Source organism: Oryctolagus cuniculus, chromosome 2 (genome assembly GCF_051225735.1).
Source record: "Oryctolagus cuniculus isolate XC-2025 breed Fujian yellow rabbit chromosome 2, ASM5122573v1, whole genome shotgun sequence".
Classification (NCBI taxonomy): domain Eukaryota; kingdom Metazoa; phylum Chordata; class Mammalia; order Lagomorpha; family Leporidae; genus Oryctolagus; species Oryctolagus cuniculus.
Genome location: NC_142868.1, coordinates 13,942,053 through 13,961,516, shown reverse-complemented (window position 1 = coordinate 13,961,516; position 19,464 = coordinate 13,942,053). Strand labels below are relative to the sequence as shown.

General features: G+C 38.8%; 1 long non-coding RNA gene across 3 annotated transcripts in view; it reads right to left on the bottom strand.

Moving 5' to 3' along the window:
- The window catches only part of LOC149127691 (uncharacterized), a 405,872-nt gene that overhangs the window by 102,859 nt on the left and 283,549 nt on the right, over positions 1-19,464 (bottom strand). For all 3 annotated transcript variants that reach the window (XR_016229786.1, XR_016229785.1, XR_016229787.1), the window contains one exon: positions 1,869-1,965. This is a non-coding gene — a long non-coding RNA (uncharacterized LOC149127691). The remainder of the gene's footprint in view (positions 1-1,868; positions 1,966-19,464) is intronic.

The window sequence follows — 19,464 nt, the reverse complement described above, 5'->3', positions numbered from 1 at the left end:
TCCAGGCAGTTTCTCCTTTGAAATCTTAAAAGATGTGACTCTTGGCAATGCTGTATAAACATTAGATTATTTTCCTGATTTTTCCTTAAGAACTATCATTTGATTCATCTGCCAAGATAACTTCATTATGTCCTTAGGGCAATTCAATACATCAGCTATTTGTGTCTCTATTTTTCATATTTATGAGTCAGAAACCCTGACTCTTAAAAGAAGCCAGCACAAACCTTTTGGAGGTAGAGTTAGGAGGCATGGCAGAGGGAAAACATTAACCACAGTGAGTTCTCAGAAGATTGATAAAAATGAGATATAATATTTCCATTGTATTAATTTCTTTCTTATTATTTTCATATTTTCTTCCCCCTGTCAATGAAATTTGGATTATTATAATTTTAGTATCAACTGCATTCTTTATACATTAAATATAATTCTTTTTTTAAAGATTTATTTATTTATTTGAAAGTCAGAGTTACACATAGAGGAGAAGCAGAGAGAGAGAGAGAGAGAGGTCTTCCATATGATGGTTCACTCCACAATTGACTGCAAAGGCCAGAGCTGCTCCAGTCCGAAGACAGGAGCCAGGAGTTTCTTCTGGGTCTCCCACGTGGGTGAAGGGGCCCAAGAACTTGGGCCATCTTCTACTTCTTTCCCAGGTCACAGTAAAGAGCTGGATTAGAAGTGGAGCAGCTGGGTCTCCAACTGGCATCCATATGGGATGCTGGCACTGCAGGCCAGGTCATTAACCCGTTGTGCCACAGCACCGGCCCCTAATTGTAATTCTTATTAGTATGCTAGCTTCTATGATAGTGATATACAACATGATGCATCATTGAATATAATGTGTATGCTGTCCTAGCCAAGTCCCACTTCAGCTGCAAGGCACGGGATCTTAAAGACTGGGCTGGCAAAAGAAGGAAAACCCTGGAAACTACTATATTTGGTATAAATAAAACATAGAACAGCAGCTCCAATCACAGTGTCATGGGAAAGAATGAACTCTAAGCCAAGTAAGATTGCTATGGCATTTCTTAGGAGACTGAGCCTCTGAGTTCACATGGACAGAGGCGGTGATCTGAAGAGTCTCAGAGACTGATTAGTCTTTGCAATCCTGAGAGATTGATCTGAGGTGAAGTAGCCTTGCAGTATTTACCCAGATTAAGAAAGTGGTACCAGTCACTGGAGACAGGAGGAAGGAACGGGCTTGTGATAACAGGCCAGGGTGTCAAAGAGACTGAACACTGGGGAGAAGTCATCAATAAAAGTGACAGAAGCAAAAGTCTGTTTGGGAATCCCAAATTGGCTCAGCAAAAGTATAGATGCATTTGTAGAAGATTCACAAACGCATTCAATTAACTCCTGGATACTACTTGGAGTTAATTCAGAAAAATGCTTAGAGCATGAGCTTCTACTCACATGAACTTGAGTTTGAGACTGGTCCTTAATTTACCATATGTCAGACTTTGGAAAAACCATGTAATCTGTTGCATGCATCATGTATGTGTCATTCAGGATGCTTTCAGCAACAAGTAACAAATCAACATACAAAAGAAAAAAAGTTGGTTTGATGTTTAAAGAGAGTGAATACATTGGTTCATCTAATTGGAAGTCCTCCCAAATTATTCATAGTGGCAAAATGTCTGTGGCAGCTTCTGGCTCCATATCTGTTCCATATTAAATTGAGAGAAAAATGGGAGATAAGCTTTTGGGATTGCTCTCTCCTTTCCCAGAAGCCCCTGAGTTTTCTGTCTGAACTGTATAATGTGCCTGTCCTCAATCAATTCCTAGGACCAGACAATGACATGAGCTGAAACATCTTAGGCCTGAGTTCCTAAAGAAATTACTGTCAAGAAATGGAGTTATCAACAAACTACCTGAGACTTCTCTAGAGCTGAAGATGGCCGCAGTTTCCCCATATGGTAGCATTTGATCTGTGTTGAGGAAATGTGAGTATTTGACCAAATCAGGGATCTGAAGGAAAACAAAAATTAGGAAACAGTGCTTAGACAGGCAATTAATAATAACATACATAATATTCCTCACCTGTAAAAGGATACTAATGACCACCTTGGAAAATGTTGGCAGGATTACATAAGTTGATCAATAGCATATGCTTAGCAAAGCTTTAGAACAATAAATGTGGTGGTTGTTGTTTGTGTTATTCTTAGTATATGGTTTTCTCAACTTCCTATCTTCTGTGCAAAGCTGGCTCTATTTGTCAGTCCCATCACTTGTTTTATTCCTATTTTGAATAAGCCCAATCTTTTATAATTCACCTATTTGCTTCTTGACACTTACATTTATTCAAGAAACAAGCACACCACCATCATCATTTAAAGATGAAGGATCATTTTTTTTTAAAGGACAGGGATTTGTCTAGCATCCCATATTCAAGTGCCTGTGTTTAGTCCCAGATCTGTTCCTGATTCAGCTTCTTGCTAGTGCACACCTTGGGTGACAGTAGATGATGGATCAAGTACTTGTTCCCTGTTCCCTGTTCTCTCTCTCTCTCTCTCTCTCTCAATTAAAATTTAAAACTGAAGGTTCAAATTTCATCACAGTCAACAAATACATGATCCTAGAAATAACAATCATGTAAACTAAACCACTGATATCTAATAGGATGATAGTACATGACTTGTGTCCAGTAAATTTGTTGAATTATTGATAGCTAATGAGATTAACATGTGAATAAACAATCAGTATAAAGCAAGCTGTGATTAAGGATAGTGGTAAATATATAAATAAAATGTCTTAAAAGTTGGTAAGAGATAGAAAGAATAATTCAAACTGTGGTATGTTTTGAGATATTTTTTTAAGGATCTGAAATTTGAGCCAGAGAGTGAAGAATTCTAGCACAACTTTACCCCAGTGAATCAATGTGTTCAATTTCACTGCCCGCTGTATTCTTGTATCCCTTCTGTCCAATCTACACATGCAATGATTATAAACAGTTAAACTTCATCAATTGCTTATTTTGGAAAGCTTTCTGATTTTGGTTGGATAAAAAATGATGTTCAGGGAAGTTTTCACTAACTATCACATATTCTGCTGATTGAGTAATAAGTTCTGAAACAGAACACCAGATGAAAGGCATTTGAGAACCAGAATACGAAATTGCTGCCCACCACGTGTGTGTGTAATTTCTTGATGGGGCAGGCAATGTTTGACATAGCTTCTTGTGGTCTTCAGAATTTGCTTTTTCAGCCACACAAACCTGCAATTTATTATTTCATGTTTAGTTTTCCTTCAGTAATGAAAAAAATTTAAAGATAACAAGATGAATACTTGGGGGTTACAAAAAAAAAAACAAAAAAACCTGGCTTCATTTTTGAGCCAGAAATAACTTGTAGCACAAGTTAGAAACTCAAAATAACAGAGTTTATAAGCAGAAAATCAGCAGAGCCCTGTGGTTTTAAATAACTGACCATCGCTGTGAAAACAACATTGCCACCAATTGGTGTAATTTTTATCATTTATTATCATACCTAGCAGAAGGCATATTGTGCAAATATGGACAGCACAGGAAGAGATCCAATTGGTAATTGTATTTCAACATATTATGCATGGCAGTGAAAAACCAAAATGTATCTCAATTCTCCACTCTATATTTGTAGCATATTTGAACAACAAAGACGAGCCTCTAGTTCCAAGCATACCAAGTATGTTTTCATAATTTTTGTCTCAGTGTGTAGTTGTCAATTTTTAAAACACAGTAGGTGGTAAAATAGTCTCTAGCATAGACTAATCTCTGTAATGTTTTGATAACATTTGTCATAAGTGTAATTCATATCATATGAAATACTTAAAATATTATTCTCATTGTATATTAGAGTTAAAATGTTTTAAGCATAAAATAAGAAATATAGTTAAATTCAGGAGATGTATCCATAAGACAAAATCATTGTATTGAGACATCAAATTTGATATTTTCCTTTTGAAATCCAAATCCAGTTCTGAGTTTCTGAGTGATAAAGACAAGTTGACCTGGATTATACAGAACTATAGTAACAATATAAGTCTGTACTTTTTTCATTATTTAAAATAAACTTTGTGTATAATTACTAAGACTGGAAGCTAATCGATAGGAGGTCCCTTTTTTCTCTACATAAGAATACAGAGTTACAAAGCTTTAGAAATTTTTGATAGTTACCATGGTAATCACCCCTCAAAATATGTAAAAGTCATTGAGATCAAAGAGGAAGACATAGAAGGCTGCCATACATATCACCCTGAGCCTTCCATTCTCTGAATAAAAATGTGTGCTAAAATCTGTTGAAGTGTGTGTGCACTTTCCCCCTCTTCCTCTTCCGTCTGTGACACAACACACACACCATCCTGGATGTGAATGCACAGTAACCTGAAGATTCCAAATGAAAATGCATTTGTCCATTCACAAAAAGGCAGCTGGTGAGACCTTAAATTTCAAATGTTAAATATATTATTCCACGTGCTCTATACAGATGCTATTCAACACAAAAACCATTAAATTTAAACAGACTGAGAATAAGCTCTCTCTAGTGGTTAGATTTTATTTCTAGAGCCCAGATTCTCCTGACTGACTCCTTGAACAATCAAGGGTCAGCGAGCTGCATTCAGGGCATAGCACCACAGGATCTTAGGCGTGATTTGGACGTTTTGCCAAAACTTTATAGCTTATTGATTAAAGGCGGTTAGCTCATAAATAGTTACTGAGCACATAAACATTCTTGGTAGTGTTCATGCTTCTAAGGATATTAGTTCTTGAAATAGAATTCTTTGAAGCCTATAGTCTAAAAGGGTGAGTCAGGTAATAAACAACAAAGAAAAAGTAGTATGGTCTTTAAGAAACTGCTTAAAAAGAGAGAGAGAATTATGAGTATCTACCATATTAATAGCTGCTAAAGACATAATGTTTTCATATCTGCCCTTCATACACACTAGGCATGCGTTGGTCCAGATATATGCCTGAGTCAAATTCTACCAAACTCCTGTTTCCTGCGTAACCCTTCCTTGTGGTAGACAACAATCAAACCACAAGATGTAAGTTTAGCTCAATATACATTAACCACTTTTTAATTAAATCATTAAAATTTATTTACATACTTATTTTGCTTGGGAGCATAAATATACTAGAAATGCTCAAATAGGCAGCAGGAAAAAAAGTGAGCCTCTGAAGCTGGAACAAAGGTAATAGCAAAGGTAGTAGGGAAGAGGAGACACATATGTAAATTATTTTTAAAGTGAAAGAATCAGCAATGAAGACGAATTTGTGTAAGAGGATGGTAAAGTTAGTAGCAGAATACTCACAAGTTTACAACATCATCAAATGAGAGTTTAGTGCTCCAGAAAAGGAGAACATTTCCAAGGAGAGTAAAAGGACATGCTACCTGTGAGTAGAGGGTATTATTGAAATTCAGGAGAGATTCCTGTAGTAAGGAGGAAGGGGAGGAAAAATAAGAGGGTGTGGGACAGAGGGAAGGAAGTGGAGGAGAGGAGAGAGGGAGATCAAGAGTGGCAAGTATTGCACAAAAGTAGAAAAGGTCAACTTCATGCATTTAATATATACAATATATTATATTGTATTTTTAATATATTCAATATTCATGTGTTTAATACATACAAATTTGGGAACATAGTGAGTCTTCCCTACCTACCACCCCTATAATCAGGTATTCCAGGTTTCCCCTGCTTGTGGTTGGTATGTTTTATTAGATACTTAAATGGCAAAATGTCTGAACCTACATAATGAAGTAATCACTTAACAAAAAATAAAAAAATAGAAAGTAAAAAGATCAAAAAGAGAAAATAGGCCATGGAGTGAGCAATTAGAAAGACAACAATGGCCTTGTTAGAAGCATTGGCAGGAAGGAGTGACCTGGTAACATTCAGATCAAAGGGACTAAACATAGACAAACGCATATTTTGAAAGAAATACAGTTATGTATATTTTATTCTCCCTTACTTTTCCAGATTCCTTAGCATCCCCTATGGAATTTTCCCTATTTTCATTGCCAGTCCTAAAGTCCTCATTCTCAACAGCTTGATTGCCTAAGAGTTTAGATAATAGTGTGTGTTCTACTTGGCTATTTGATGGATGTTTGCAACTTTCATAAAAAATTTTAAAAATTCAATAACAAAAATGGGAGAAATGGGAGGTCATTTTAACAGATCACAGAAAAAAGAAATTAAGAGTTTATTTTGGTGCAAAAAATTTTTGAAATCCATGTATAGTTTGTTTTACAATATGCATTTTCCATGAACTTGTTGAAGACTCATTATAATTCATTGTACTTTCACATTTTAATCTTGATTCTATTCTTAATGAGCCTTCCTTTATTCAATCCATATGTGGTTCTTCATGTCCTCTTCTTTTCTAAATTGGTGCTACCAATTGCTTTTTTAATTACTTCAAAGAGAGAACTTCTGACTTTATTTCTACTATTGCATATTTTCCTATTTGTAAGTTATCCTATTTTTATGAATTTCTTCTACTTCTATGGACTTTATTTTGTATGTAGTTTCCTAATTTTTTTGGTTAGTCATTTAATTCATTACTTTGGGTTTTTTTTTCTTTTTCTTTGAATGCTATGTATTTCTTTTTATATAATTCTGAAAACATACAACTTTGGAGGTGTAGAATTTCATTTATTGTTCAGTTCTAAATAATAGTAAATATCTAAAAATATTTTTCTATTATAAAGAATATGTCTTAACATTTTTATAATTGAACAGGGATCTCATTGTCTTCTTGTAACTGATTTTAAGTCAACTGCATGGTAGTACATGCAACCTGATCTACATATTTCAAAGTCTTTAAAATTTACTAAGAGTTACTTTGCAATCTAAATCTAGAATATCATTAATTCCTATAAATATCCTGTGTGAAGAATATGTATTCTCTGAGTCTTTAAGCCAGATGCTATAAACATATTTTAGATTAGATATGTTAATTGCATTCATCAGTTCATTGTGTTATCAATTACTGGAGATCTATTAAAAATCTAATAAGGAATTGATTAATTTCTCTCTGTAATACTGTCAATTTTTACTTTATATATCTCAAAATCAGTATATCATCTGTGTCGTTAACAATTGAATTGAACACAAAAATATGTTGTGCTAATTAAACTTATTATAATGTTATTCTTGGAATCATTTCTCCAATCATATACTCCACAAAACATCAAACCTCAGCTGCTCTGCTTATGGGATAGTCATTGTTAAACTCCACTCCTTTTTGTTACAAAGAGGTAGGGACAGCAGCTCAAGGCGAGTGTTGGGATTTTTGCTCCCTCCTGGGCACAAGCTCCTCCCTTAGTATGGGTGTCTTTGCAGTCTACAGCGGATGCTGCTGGTGGATGAAGATCTCTTCTTAATACCTTAAAGCAAATAACCAAAAAGCTGGTGTAGCAGCTGAGAGCACCCAGCAAGATGCAAACATGGGATGCCCCTGGATTTAATGTGCAGCCCTGGCTTACCAACTGTGTGATTCTGGGCAGTTCAACCAAGCTTGCTCCACAGCCTTCACTCTGCACCCCTCTAAACTGAGATGAAAACACTTGGGGCCTGCACTGTGGCGCAGCAGGTTAAGGCCCTGGCCTGAAGCGCTGGCATTCCATATGGGTACCTGTTCAAGACCCAGCTGTTCCACTTCTGATCCAGCTCTCTGCTGTGGCCTGGGGAAGCAGTAGAAGTCCTTGGGACCCTGCACCCCCATGGGAGACCTAGAAGAAATGTTGCTGTTGATTTCTCAACAATGTTGCAGTGGATTAATTTCTGAGAGGAGCAGCGTGGTGGGGGCAAGAGGTGCGGAGTCACCACACAGACCCTGGGAGTTGGGTGAAAGCAGGCTTGAGGCGAGCAGCCCGCAGACTCATTTATTACAGTTGGAACAACATCTTATCTAGCCAAGACCAGCCAATCTAGTCAAGGGGCGGTCTATGCCCCAACCAATCACAGCCTGTTGCCAGGCAGACTCCATTGCCAGGTGGGTTTCAAAGCCATTCCTGAGTAACTGACACTTGCTTGCCAGTGGCTACCTTGGCCATGGCCTTCTCATTCCACCACAAAGAAGCTCTTAGATCCTGGCTTCAGATCGGCGCAGTTCCAGTTGTTGTGGTCAATTGGGGAGTGAAAATTCAGATGGAAGACTTTCTCTCTCTCTTTTTCTCTCTCTCCCTCTCTCTGCCTCTCCTCTCTCTGTGTAAGTCTGACTTTCAAATAAATACATCTTTAAAAAAAAAAAAAAGAAAACACTTAAGTTAAAGGACTTTTTTTACTGTCTGCTAATACTAACTGATAGAATTAAAAAGGAGAGAACCATCCAACATGGGAAGCTGGATACACAGCAGACTCCTAGAATGACAGATGTCCTAAATAGCACCCTGGCCTCAGAATCAGCCCTTACTAAGGCATTCAGATCTGGCTGAAGATCCCATGAGAGTATTTTACGCATGGAAAGCCAAGACACTCTGGCAAAAAAAAAAAAAAAAAAAAAAAACAACTAAATGAAAGATCTCTGCAAGTGAAATCCCAATGGAAAGAACAGGCCATCAAAGAAGGAGGTGAAGGAGGTACCTTTCTCTGAAGGGAGGAGAGAACTTCCACTTTGACTATGACCTTGGCTAAATAAGATTGGAGTTAGCGAACTCAAAAGGCTACCATAGCCTTGGCAACTCATGACAAGAGCCTAGGGTGATTACTGATGCCATAAACAAGAGTGTCAATTGTTAAATCAACAACAGGAGTCACTGTGCACTTACTCCCCATGTAGGATCTCTGTCCTTAATGTGTTGTGCAATGTGAATTAATGCTGTAACTAATACTCAAACAGTACTTTATACTTTGTATTTCTGTGTGGGTGCAAACTGTTGAAATCTTTACTTAATATATACTAAATTGATCTTCTATATGTAAAGATATTTGAAAATGAATCTTGATGTGAATGGAATGGGAGAGAGAGTGGAAGATGGGAAGATTGCAGGTGGGAGGGAAGTTATGGGATGAAAAAGCCACTTTAATCCAATAGTTGTACTTTGGAAATTTATATTTAGTAAATAAAAGTTAAAAAAATAAAGAATTATTGGATAGAAAAGGACTTTTTTTTTACTAAGATAATCACAGAAAACCTTCAGCTGAGTACAAGGAACAAGGCCCTCCATGGGTAGACCTTGGAATTGCTATTCATTTGCCTCTCTGTCAATCATTGTTTTACTTTAATGGCTGAAGTTGGTGGAAAGGGTGTGAAGAAACAAAACATCTACTAGCTCTGACCACAAGACAGAAGTCAAAGTTGTCTTTCAGTGGAACCCTGCTGTATCCTTGGCCTTAGTTCCTCAAGACTGGCTCAGGTTCACTCATAAGTGAAGCCATCTTGCCATTTCGCTCCCACCATAGGAACAGCATGCACTATTCCCATCCATCTGTCCCATGACACACTCAGCCACCCATACAAATAGCACAGTGGTATTTCACCATGAATTTCTCTAGAGAGTTCAACCTCAGGGCTCTATGCCTGATTTCCAGATCTGAACTTTAAAATAGACACATGAAGCTAAGATGGAACTGTATTGTCTGTTTGGGCTGACATAGACAGTAGAAGTTACAGTACAAAATTTTATTTCCCACAGTTCTGGAAGCTAGAAGTCTGAATCAGAGAGCTAGCATGCTTAACTTCTTGGAGGGGGCTGTCTTTCTCTGTTTTGCAGGTGGCTGGCTTCTCCCTGTGTCATCACATGGCATGAAGAATCAGTGTAAGTTCTCAGGTATCTCTTCTTAAAAGGGCACTAATCTTATATCAGGGACTCTGCCCTTATGACTTCATCTGAACCTAATTATCTCTCAAAGGCCTCATCTCCAAATGCCTTCACACACGGTATTAGGACTTCAACATATGAATTTGCGTGGGCTGGGGGACACAATGCAGTCCATTATGCTAACTTAGTGTTACTTCACTTACTCTTTGACCCAAAGAATTCCTACAGACATCTTTGCTTTGCCTGTTACAGACCTGCCAAGAAAAATCACTTAAATCTATTTTTAAAAATCATTTGAACAAACAATATATGCAGGCTAAAGAAGCAGGTTCATTTAAAAATTTGATTCCATGAAAATGTGAAAAAGATTTTGGCATGCATGTAAGTACTCAATGTTCAATTTGAATGTCTTCACAGAATTCCAAAAATATTTGAACTAAAGAAAAATTTTTCTGTACCAGAAAACAATGGAGAAAGGTATTTGCATTCCCAACTTTTAAAATTACATTTGTTCTAAAATCAAACACTTATGGCCATTTGTAAAGCAATATCACTTCAGATCCACATTGTTCTTTACTGATGTGTCTCTGACCTTGATAATACATGCACTTCAACTCATGACAGATTGTGCCAAACCCTGGACAGACAAGGTTTCAGGAAAGTGTAGACTTTACAAGGGAAAGAGAGGAGCCCACTGCATATACTTTTTTCATCTCTGAATTCCTATTGAGACACATCCATTGGATCTTTTCAAGCATGTATCACTTTAGCTGTGATATTGAAGGTATTTGTATGTGGCTGACAATTTCATGACTCAGTAGGTAGAGGAAATGACTATAGGCAAGAGCTTATATTTGACCAAGGAGGAGAAATTGGTCGGTGAAGTGGATGTGACAGGAACCTGAGAAGAAAACGACCCTCTTATATATACACTGTTCTCATTTCTGTGACAATCAATTTCAAACTGTCTGTCTCAACACCCCCAAAATCACATGAGTATTTGTCAGGTTATATTTCTTGATTTGAGTTTCAGGTAATTTGGTTTCAAACTGTGTTCATTTCTTTTCTTTTGTACTAGGGAATCTAATGCAGGGCATTTCTCAGATTTTATCCTCAGTAAATTTGTTTTTGTTAAATAGATCACAAAAATTATATATTAGGAAGAAGTATGTGAATATGAAAATGCCAATATATCTTGCTTTTTCCTCTCAAACAAGTGTACTAAAATAGAAGACTGCAGAGTGTCTGCCTAACTTTATTATCTCCTTTTGCTTCAGACCTATACATAAGGCAACATTATCAATAAATCTCTCTTGAGTAATTACACTGTGTAAGCTAGGGAACAGAGCTAACGTTTTCTAGGCACTGAGTGTTAGGCAACGTATTTTGCATTGTTTGTGCATTGCCTCATTTAGTCTTCAGATTAACTCTACAAACAGGGAACTTATGTTTTTCATGTTATGGAAGAGAAAGCAAAGATTGATAGTCATTAAATAGAGCTAGGATTGGAGACTAAGATTTTCTGACTTCAGAGCACACACACAAATGTTAACAACCTCTAAGCTGATTACCTTTAAAGGATATAAAAGCAATGCTCATCTCTGAAGCCCATATAGCTCTACAGCCTAATTCGTGAGATTCACAGGCATACTTCAGAACTCAAGGCTCTTAGCACACTTTAACCTAGCATGTTTACTACACACATAAGGAAAGCAAAGTGTGGATTCTCATAGTTACTTGCCGGGGGCCACACAGTTAGAAGTGCCAGCATCCAGTAAGAGTGTCAGTTCATATCCAAGCTGCCCCATTTCCAATCAATCTCCCTGCAAATGGGTCTGGGAAAGCAGCGGAAGATGGCCAACTACTTGGGTCCCTGCATCCACACAAGAGACCAGAAAGAAGCTCCTGACTCCTGGCTTCAGAGTCCTGGCCTTTCAGCCATCTGGGGAGTGAACAATGGATAGAGGATCCCTCTCTCCCTCTATATTTCTACCTTTCAAATAAAAAAGGAGTGATGATAGAAGACATTTGGAAAAAAGAAAAAGAAAAAAAAAGATATAGGGCCTTGTGACTCAGAGTTCCAGCAAAATGACATACATTTTTGTATTCCCACGGCATTGGGCATCTCTCATTTGCCTTCTATTAAGATCATGCTGGAAAACAAAGATAGTGGTATATGGCCACACTTGCTTATACTTTAGTAAAGAAGAAAAAAAATCACAATACAATGCTAGAATAGAAGGGAATAGGGAGCTGTATGAATTAGCACATTTTTTTCCAATTCTTAGCTGGTAGAGAGCTTAACTTAGCTTGATTTAGTTGGGCCAAAAGAATTTGTGCTATTCAAAGTAGTTAAATAGGGGCTGGTGCTGTGGCGTGTGTGTGTGTATGTATGTATATTTATGGTTGAGCAATATGGACTCCCTCTATCAAACACTAACACTCAAAAGGACCAGTGTTCTTGAGTCATACTTGTCTCATACACAATAAGCATGAACATTTTCTGAGTGGTGTAAAGGGTAGGCATAGAAAAACAGTGGAGAAAGCTTCTCTAGAGATTCCATCCCAGGGTTGGCACTGTGGCATGGCAGGTAAGGCCGCTGCCTGCAGTGCCAGCATCTCATATGGATGTCGGTTCAAGTCCCAGCTGCTCCACTTCCAATCCAGCTTTCTGCTGTGGCCTGGGAAAGCAGTAGAGGATAGCCCAAGTCCTTGGGCCCCTGCACCCATGTGGGAGACCCAAAGGAAGCTCCTGGCTCCTGGCTTTGGATGAGTGCAGCTCTGGCCCTTGCGGCCATTTGGAGAGTGAACCATCGTCTGGAAGACCTCTCTCTCACTCTCTCTCTCTCTCTCTCTCACTCTCACTCAGCCTCTTTGTAACTCTGCCTTTTAAATAAAATGAATAAATCTAAAAAAAGAACCAAAAAAAAAAAAAACAGTAGTTAAATATCCAGCACAGTAGGAAAACTGATATACATGTGGGTCTCAGGGCTGGCTAGAACTAAGGACATAGACACTGCCAGGATTCTGTTCTTATCTTTTCTTCTTACACATTTATTTCTTTTACCTCTGCCTTTTCTCACTTAAGAATGTCTTCCTGGGGCCGGCACTGTGGCGTAGCGGGTAAAGCTACCACCTGCAGTGCTGGCATCCCGTAAGGGTGCTAGTTCAAGTCCTGGCTGCTCTGCTTCCAATCCAGCTCTCTGCTATGCCCTGGGAAAGCAGTGGAAGATGGCCTAAGTCCTTGAGTCACTGCACCCGTGTGGGAGACCTAGAAGAAGCTCCTGGATCCTGGCTTCAGATCAGCTCAGCTCCTGCCATTAAGGTCATCTGGGGAGTGAATCAGAGGATGGAAGACCTCTCTCTCATTCCCTGTCTCTGCCTTTCAAATAAATAAATAAATCTTTTTTATAAAAAAAATCTTCTCTCCCACTGCAGGACAGATGAATGTGCATGGGCCCAAGAGTGGTCAAATCATCCATCTCATTGGTTGCCATACTGCTTCATGCACCTGTACCCAGACTTGCTGAGAAAATTCAGATTCCAATGTATCACACTGTTTCACTGACCTGAAGACACATCCCTGTTATCCCTTCTACTGTAAACTTTCTACCTCTTGGCCTTGCATCATCCTCCCTTATACTCAGAAATCAGCTTAGGTGTCTCCTTTGTCCCAGGCCCCACAAATCCAGGTTAAACATCCTTCCTTTGATTTCAGAGCATTCTGTACCCACTTTATCATCTAAGAAGGATAGGCATTGTGACACAGCAAGTTAAGTAACTGCTTGGGGCACCTGCATCCCATTTCAGAATGAACGGGATTGAGTCCCACTGTATTTCCAATCCAACTCTCTGCTAACGTAGACCTCTGGGAAGCAACAGATGATGGCTTAAGTCCTAGGGTTTCTGCCACCCACATGTGAGACCTAGTTGGAGTTTCTGGATCCTGACCTTGGTCTGGTCCAGTCCTGGATATTGCAGGAATTTGGGAAGTGAATCAGCCAATGGAATCAATCAATCAATCTCTCTCTCCCCCCCACCCCTGCCTTGTCCATGTGTGTGGGGGTGTGTTGCTCTTTCAAGTAAATAAAGTTTAAAATAAAGTTATTTGCTAGTAAACAATTAGCTCATACAATCTGAAGGAAAGTCAGATATCCAAGTGGAATATTATTACTTGTGGTCATTAACAATGATTCATACTCTTTGTGTATATTATGCCCAGGTATGTTCACTAGTAATAGCAGAATATGAACATGATTTATAAATAAATATCTACAATTAGGTAAATAAATTATAAGCCGATGTAAAGAGCTCTCCCTTTCTCCTTCCACTTCCCATATGCCTATGTATGTGTCTAAATACTGTAAATAATATAAAACAAATGTGTGGAGTAAATCAGAAATGTGCTGGATTACTGCTGTGGGTCGTTTATTTTCATCTGATGATAAGATAATCATAATATCCATATAGGGAGAATATCAGGGACCCTTAGAGAAAGAGAAGTGGAGGGGAAAGAATGTCAGGAGAATGATGATGACACATTTCTCACATCTGCTTCAATCTACCTTTTCATTAGCAGATTTACAGTTTATAATGTGTATCTGTGTAGGGAAATTTTACAGCTTTGGAAAGTCTGTATCTCCTTTTGGGAGCAGGGCAATCAGTAATCTTCATCAGTTAAACATTTTAGTCTTGGGTTTTATTGGTTAATATCTTTTCATCAATTGTATTATTCTCAGCTTATTAAAATGATACAATTGAAATGAAAAAGATAACAATATCATTGAAAATTTCTGATTTTCGGTGATTTTGAAAACAATAATAGTCTAGAAAGAAGTAGTCATGTTGCCTAGATAATCCTACATGGAATTTTTTCGTTAAAGAAAGTGGGCATCTCAGAAAATAAATGAAAGTTTATTGACAAAAAGAATTAAAAGGTAGGTAATCAAGGAGGAGTAGATATTTAACGTGTCTTATAAAAGTGCCAACACTGAACACCTAAATTGAATTAAGTTATTCTCATTAATTTTTTCTTTAACTTTTGTAATCTAGTTGACAAACCAGAAGAAACAATGCATGGGAGGAGGGAAAAACAGAGAGACAGAAATAGAGAGAGACAAGAAAGGTGGGAGAGAAGGAAATAAAATGGAACCTAGCAAGTTTTAGTAGCAATTCATCATGAAAGGGTGTTGTATTTTATCAAATGCTTTCTCTGCATCTATTGAGATAATCATATGGTTTTTCTTCTGTAGTCTGTTAATGTGGTGTATCACATTGATTGTTTTGCACACATTAAATCATCCCTGCATACCAGGGATAAATCCCACTTGGTCTGGGTGGATGATCTTTATGATGTGTTGTTGCATTCTATTGGCGAGAATTTTATTGAGGATTTTTGCATCTATGTTCATCAGGAATATTGGTCTGTAATTCTCTTTCAATGCTGCATCTTTCTCCAAATTAGGAATTAAGGTGATGCTGGCTTCATAAAAAGAATTTGGGAGGATTCCCTCTTCTTGATTGTTCTGAATAGTTTAAGAAGAAGAATTGGAGTTAGTTCTTCTTTAAAAGTCTGGTAGAATTCAGCAGTGAATCCACCTGGTCCTGGGCTTTTCTTTGTTGGGAGGGCCTTTATTGCTGTTTCAATTTCTGTCTCAGTTATGGGTCTGTTTAGGTTTTCAATGTCCTCCTGGTTCAATTTAGGTAGGTTTCCTGTGTCCAGGAATCTATCCATTTCTGATAGATTTCCCTGTTTGCTGGCATACAAGTCCTGATAGCAATTTCTGATGATTTTTTTTATTTCTGTGGCGTCTGTTGTTACATTTCCTTTTTCATCTCTGGTTTTATTGATTTGGGTCTTTTCTTTTTTTTTTCCGTTAATTGGGCAACGGCCAACATCCTATTGAATGGGGAAAAGTTGGAAGCATTTCCACTGAGATCTGGTACCAGACAGGGATGCCCACTGTCACCACTGCTATTCAATATAGTTCTGGAAGTTTAAGCCAGAGCCATCAGGCAAGAAAAAGAAATTAATGGGATACACCTTGGGAATGAATAAATCAAACTATCCCTCTTTGCAGATGATATGATTCTTTATTTAGGGGATCCAAAGAACTCCACTAAGAGACTATTGGAACTCATAGAGGAGTTTGGCAAAGTAGCAGGATATAAAATCAATGCACAAAAATCAACAGCCTTTGTATACACAGGCAATGCCACGGCTGAGAAAGAACTTCTAAGATCAATCCCATTCACAATAGCCACAAAAACAATCAAATACCTTGGAATAAACTTAACAAAGGACGTTAAAGATCTCTAAGATGAGAATTACAAAATCCTCTCCGTCCTTAGTGTGCTATACATTGAGATTTAATGCTATAACTAGTACTCAAACAGTATTTTTCACTTTATGTTTCTGTGTGGGAGCAAACTGTTGAAATATTTACTTAATGCATGCTAAACTGATCTTCTCTATATAAAGAGAATCGAAAATGAATCTTGATGTGAATGGAATGGGAGAGGGAGTGGGAAAGGTGAGGGTTGCAGGTGGGAGGGACGTTATGGGGGGGAAGCCATTGTAATCCATAAGCTGTACTTTGGAAATTTGTATTCATTACATAAAAGCTAAAAAAAAGAAATAGAAGAAGATACCAAAAAATGGAAAAATCTTCCATGCTCATGGATTGGAAGAATCAGTATCATCAAAATGCCCATTCTCCCAAAAGCAATTTATAGATTCAATGCAATACCAATCAAGATACCGAAGACCTTCTTCTCAGATCTGGAAAAAATGGTGCTGAAATTCATATGGAGACACAGGAGACCTCAAATAGCTAAAGCAATCTTGTACAACAAAAACAAAGCTGGAGGCATCACAATACCAGATTTCAGGAGATAATACAGGGCAGTTGTAATCAAAACAGCAAGGTACTGGTACAGAAACAGATGGATAGACCAGTGGAACAGAATAGAAACACCAGAAATCAATCCAAACATCTACAGCCAACTTATTTATATTTGATCAAGGATCTATAACCAATCCCTGGAGTAAGGATAGTCTATTCAATAAATGGTGCTGGGAAAACTGGATTTCCATGTGCAGAAGCAGGAAGGAGGACCCCTACCTTTCACCTTACACAAAAATGCACTCAACATGGATTAAAGACTTAAATCTATGACCCGACACCATCAAGTTATTAGAGAACATTGGAGAAAACCTGCAAGATATAGGCACAGGCAAAGACTTCTTGGAAAAGACCTGGGAGGCACAGACAGTCAAAGCCAAAATTAACATTTGGGATTGCATCAAATTGAGAAGTTTCTGTACTGCAAAAGAAACAGTCAGGAAAGTGAAGAGCAACCAACAGAATGGGAAACAATATTTGCAAACTATGCAACAGATAAAGGATTAATAACTAGAATATACAAAGAGATGAGATCAAGAAACTCCACAACATCAAAACAAACAACCCACTTAAGAGATGGTCCAAGGACCTCAATAGACATTTTTTTTTGAAAGGCAGAGTGGACAGTGAGAAAGAGAGAGACAGAGAGAAAGGTCTTCCTTTTGGCATTGATTCACTCTCCAATGGCCACCACGGCCTGCGCGCTGCGGCCAGTGCACTGCGCTGATCGGAAGGCAGGAGCCAGGTGCTTATCCTGGTTACCCATGGGGTGCAGTGCCCAAGCACTTGGGCCATCCTCCACTGCCTTACCAGGCCACAGCAGAGAGCTGGAATGGAAGAGGGACAACTGGGAAAGAATCCGGCACCCGGACCAGGACTAGAACCTGGTGTGTTGGCGCCGCAGGTGGAGAATAGCCTATTAAGCCACAGCACTGGATCGATAGCAATTTTTCAAAAGAGGAGATCCAAATGGTCAACAGGCACATGAAAAAATGTTCAAGATCACTAGCAATCAGGGAAATACAAATCAAAACCACAATGAAGTTTCACCTCACCCCAGTTAGAATGGCTAACATACAGAAATCTACCAACAACAGATGCTGGAGAGGATGTTGGGAAAAGGGGACACTAACCCACTGTTGGTGGGAATGCAAACTGGTTAAGCCACTATGGAAGTCATTCTGGAGATTCTTCAGAAACCTGAATATAACCTTACCATACAACCTAGCCATCCCACTTCTTGGAATTTACCCAAAGGAAATGAAATTGGCAAACAACCAAGCTGTCTGTACCTTAATGTTTATTGCAGCTCAATTTACAATAACTAAGACCTGGAATCGACCCAAATGCCCATCACCAGTAGACTGGATAAAGAAACGATGGGGAAGATGGCGGAATAGGAAGGGAGCACATTGATAGTCTGGGGAGAGATAGTTTAATAAAAGTGGAGATACTGCAGGTTCAAGGAAGAGTAGGGGAGGAAACAGCAGAAGAAACTCTTCCGGAACGCGTGATTCACAGCGGACCTGCGTGGAGAGCGTGGGAGCCCACAGTTCGGGACATCAGCGGCAGACTCAACACACCAGCGCTGGAATGCGAGGTGAGCCGAACCTCAATAGCCCGAGACACCGGCAGGCAAGCAGAGAGAGGAGACTAGAGGGAACGAGCCCCCCCGGGGGGGGGGGGAGTTCACCAGGCTAACTGGAAGAGAGAGAGAGAGAAAAAAAAAAAAGGTGACTGGTACTGACACGGGTTTCTCTCTCTCCGCTCACCTCTCAAGGGCGAGCAAGACAAAGAGCAGGCGCCATCTTGGACATACATCATAAGCAGAGCGACCTCAGGTCTGCATCGGCCCTGAGCCTAGCAGTAAAACCTGACTCTGGGTGGGGCGAATTAACAGGAGATTAGGACTTAGTAAATTTGTGGTGCTACTGAACTGAGACTATGAAAAAAAAGACGGTGGGGGAGAGAACTCACAGAATTCACGTGAGCACTCTCCAGAGACGCTACAATTCCGCAACTTTGGCAACCCAGTGGGAGACTGAAGGAGAATTTGAGCCCACTCTGAGGGCCGAACAGATTCCCTGTGTGGTCCTTGGGAAAGAGCTTCCGATCTCTGGCTCCTGTGGGTATATCATTTGCCTGCTAACTACCTCCAACTTCGTTCAGCTGTGCAGAATAACTTCCCTTTTGAATCAAAAAAAAAAAAAAAAAAAAAAAAAGAAAGAGAGAGAGAGAGGTTTACCACGCCTAACCTGGGAGTGTCACCTTTGGCACACCAAACAGAGCTCTCAGGCCACACCCATCTCAAGCCCTAAGGCTCCATCAAAAACAGATAGTCCACTTAATCTAGAGTCATAGTATAACAAGAAAAAGCACCACAGTGAAGAAACCAAATATCTCCAATATGACAAATAACAAACGCAAAAACCAAGGTAATAAAAACAAGGAAGTCACCATGACGCCCTCAAATGAAAAAGACACCCCAATTCAAGATTATGAGGATGATGACATAGAAGAAATGCAAGAAGCAGATCTCAAAAAATTGATAAGAACATTAAGAAGTTCTCAAAAACAAATTCTTGAACTACAGAAATCCTTAATGGACAAGATAGAAAATCTCTCTCGTGAAAATGAAATATTAAGGAGGAATCAAAATGAAACGAAACAACTAGTACAACAGGAAACTGGGATAGTGACTGAAGTGAAGAATTCAATAGATCAAATGAAAAACACAATAGAGAGCCTTACAAACAGAATGGGTGAAGCAGAAGAGAGAATATCGGACTTAGAAGACAGAGAACAGGAAAGGATACAGTCAGACCAAA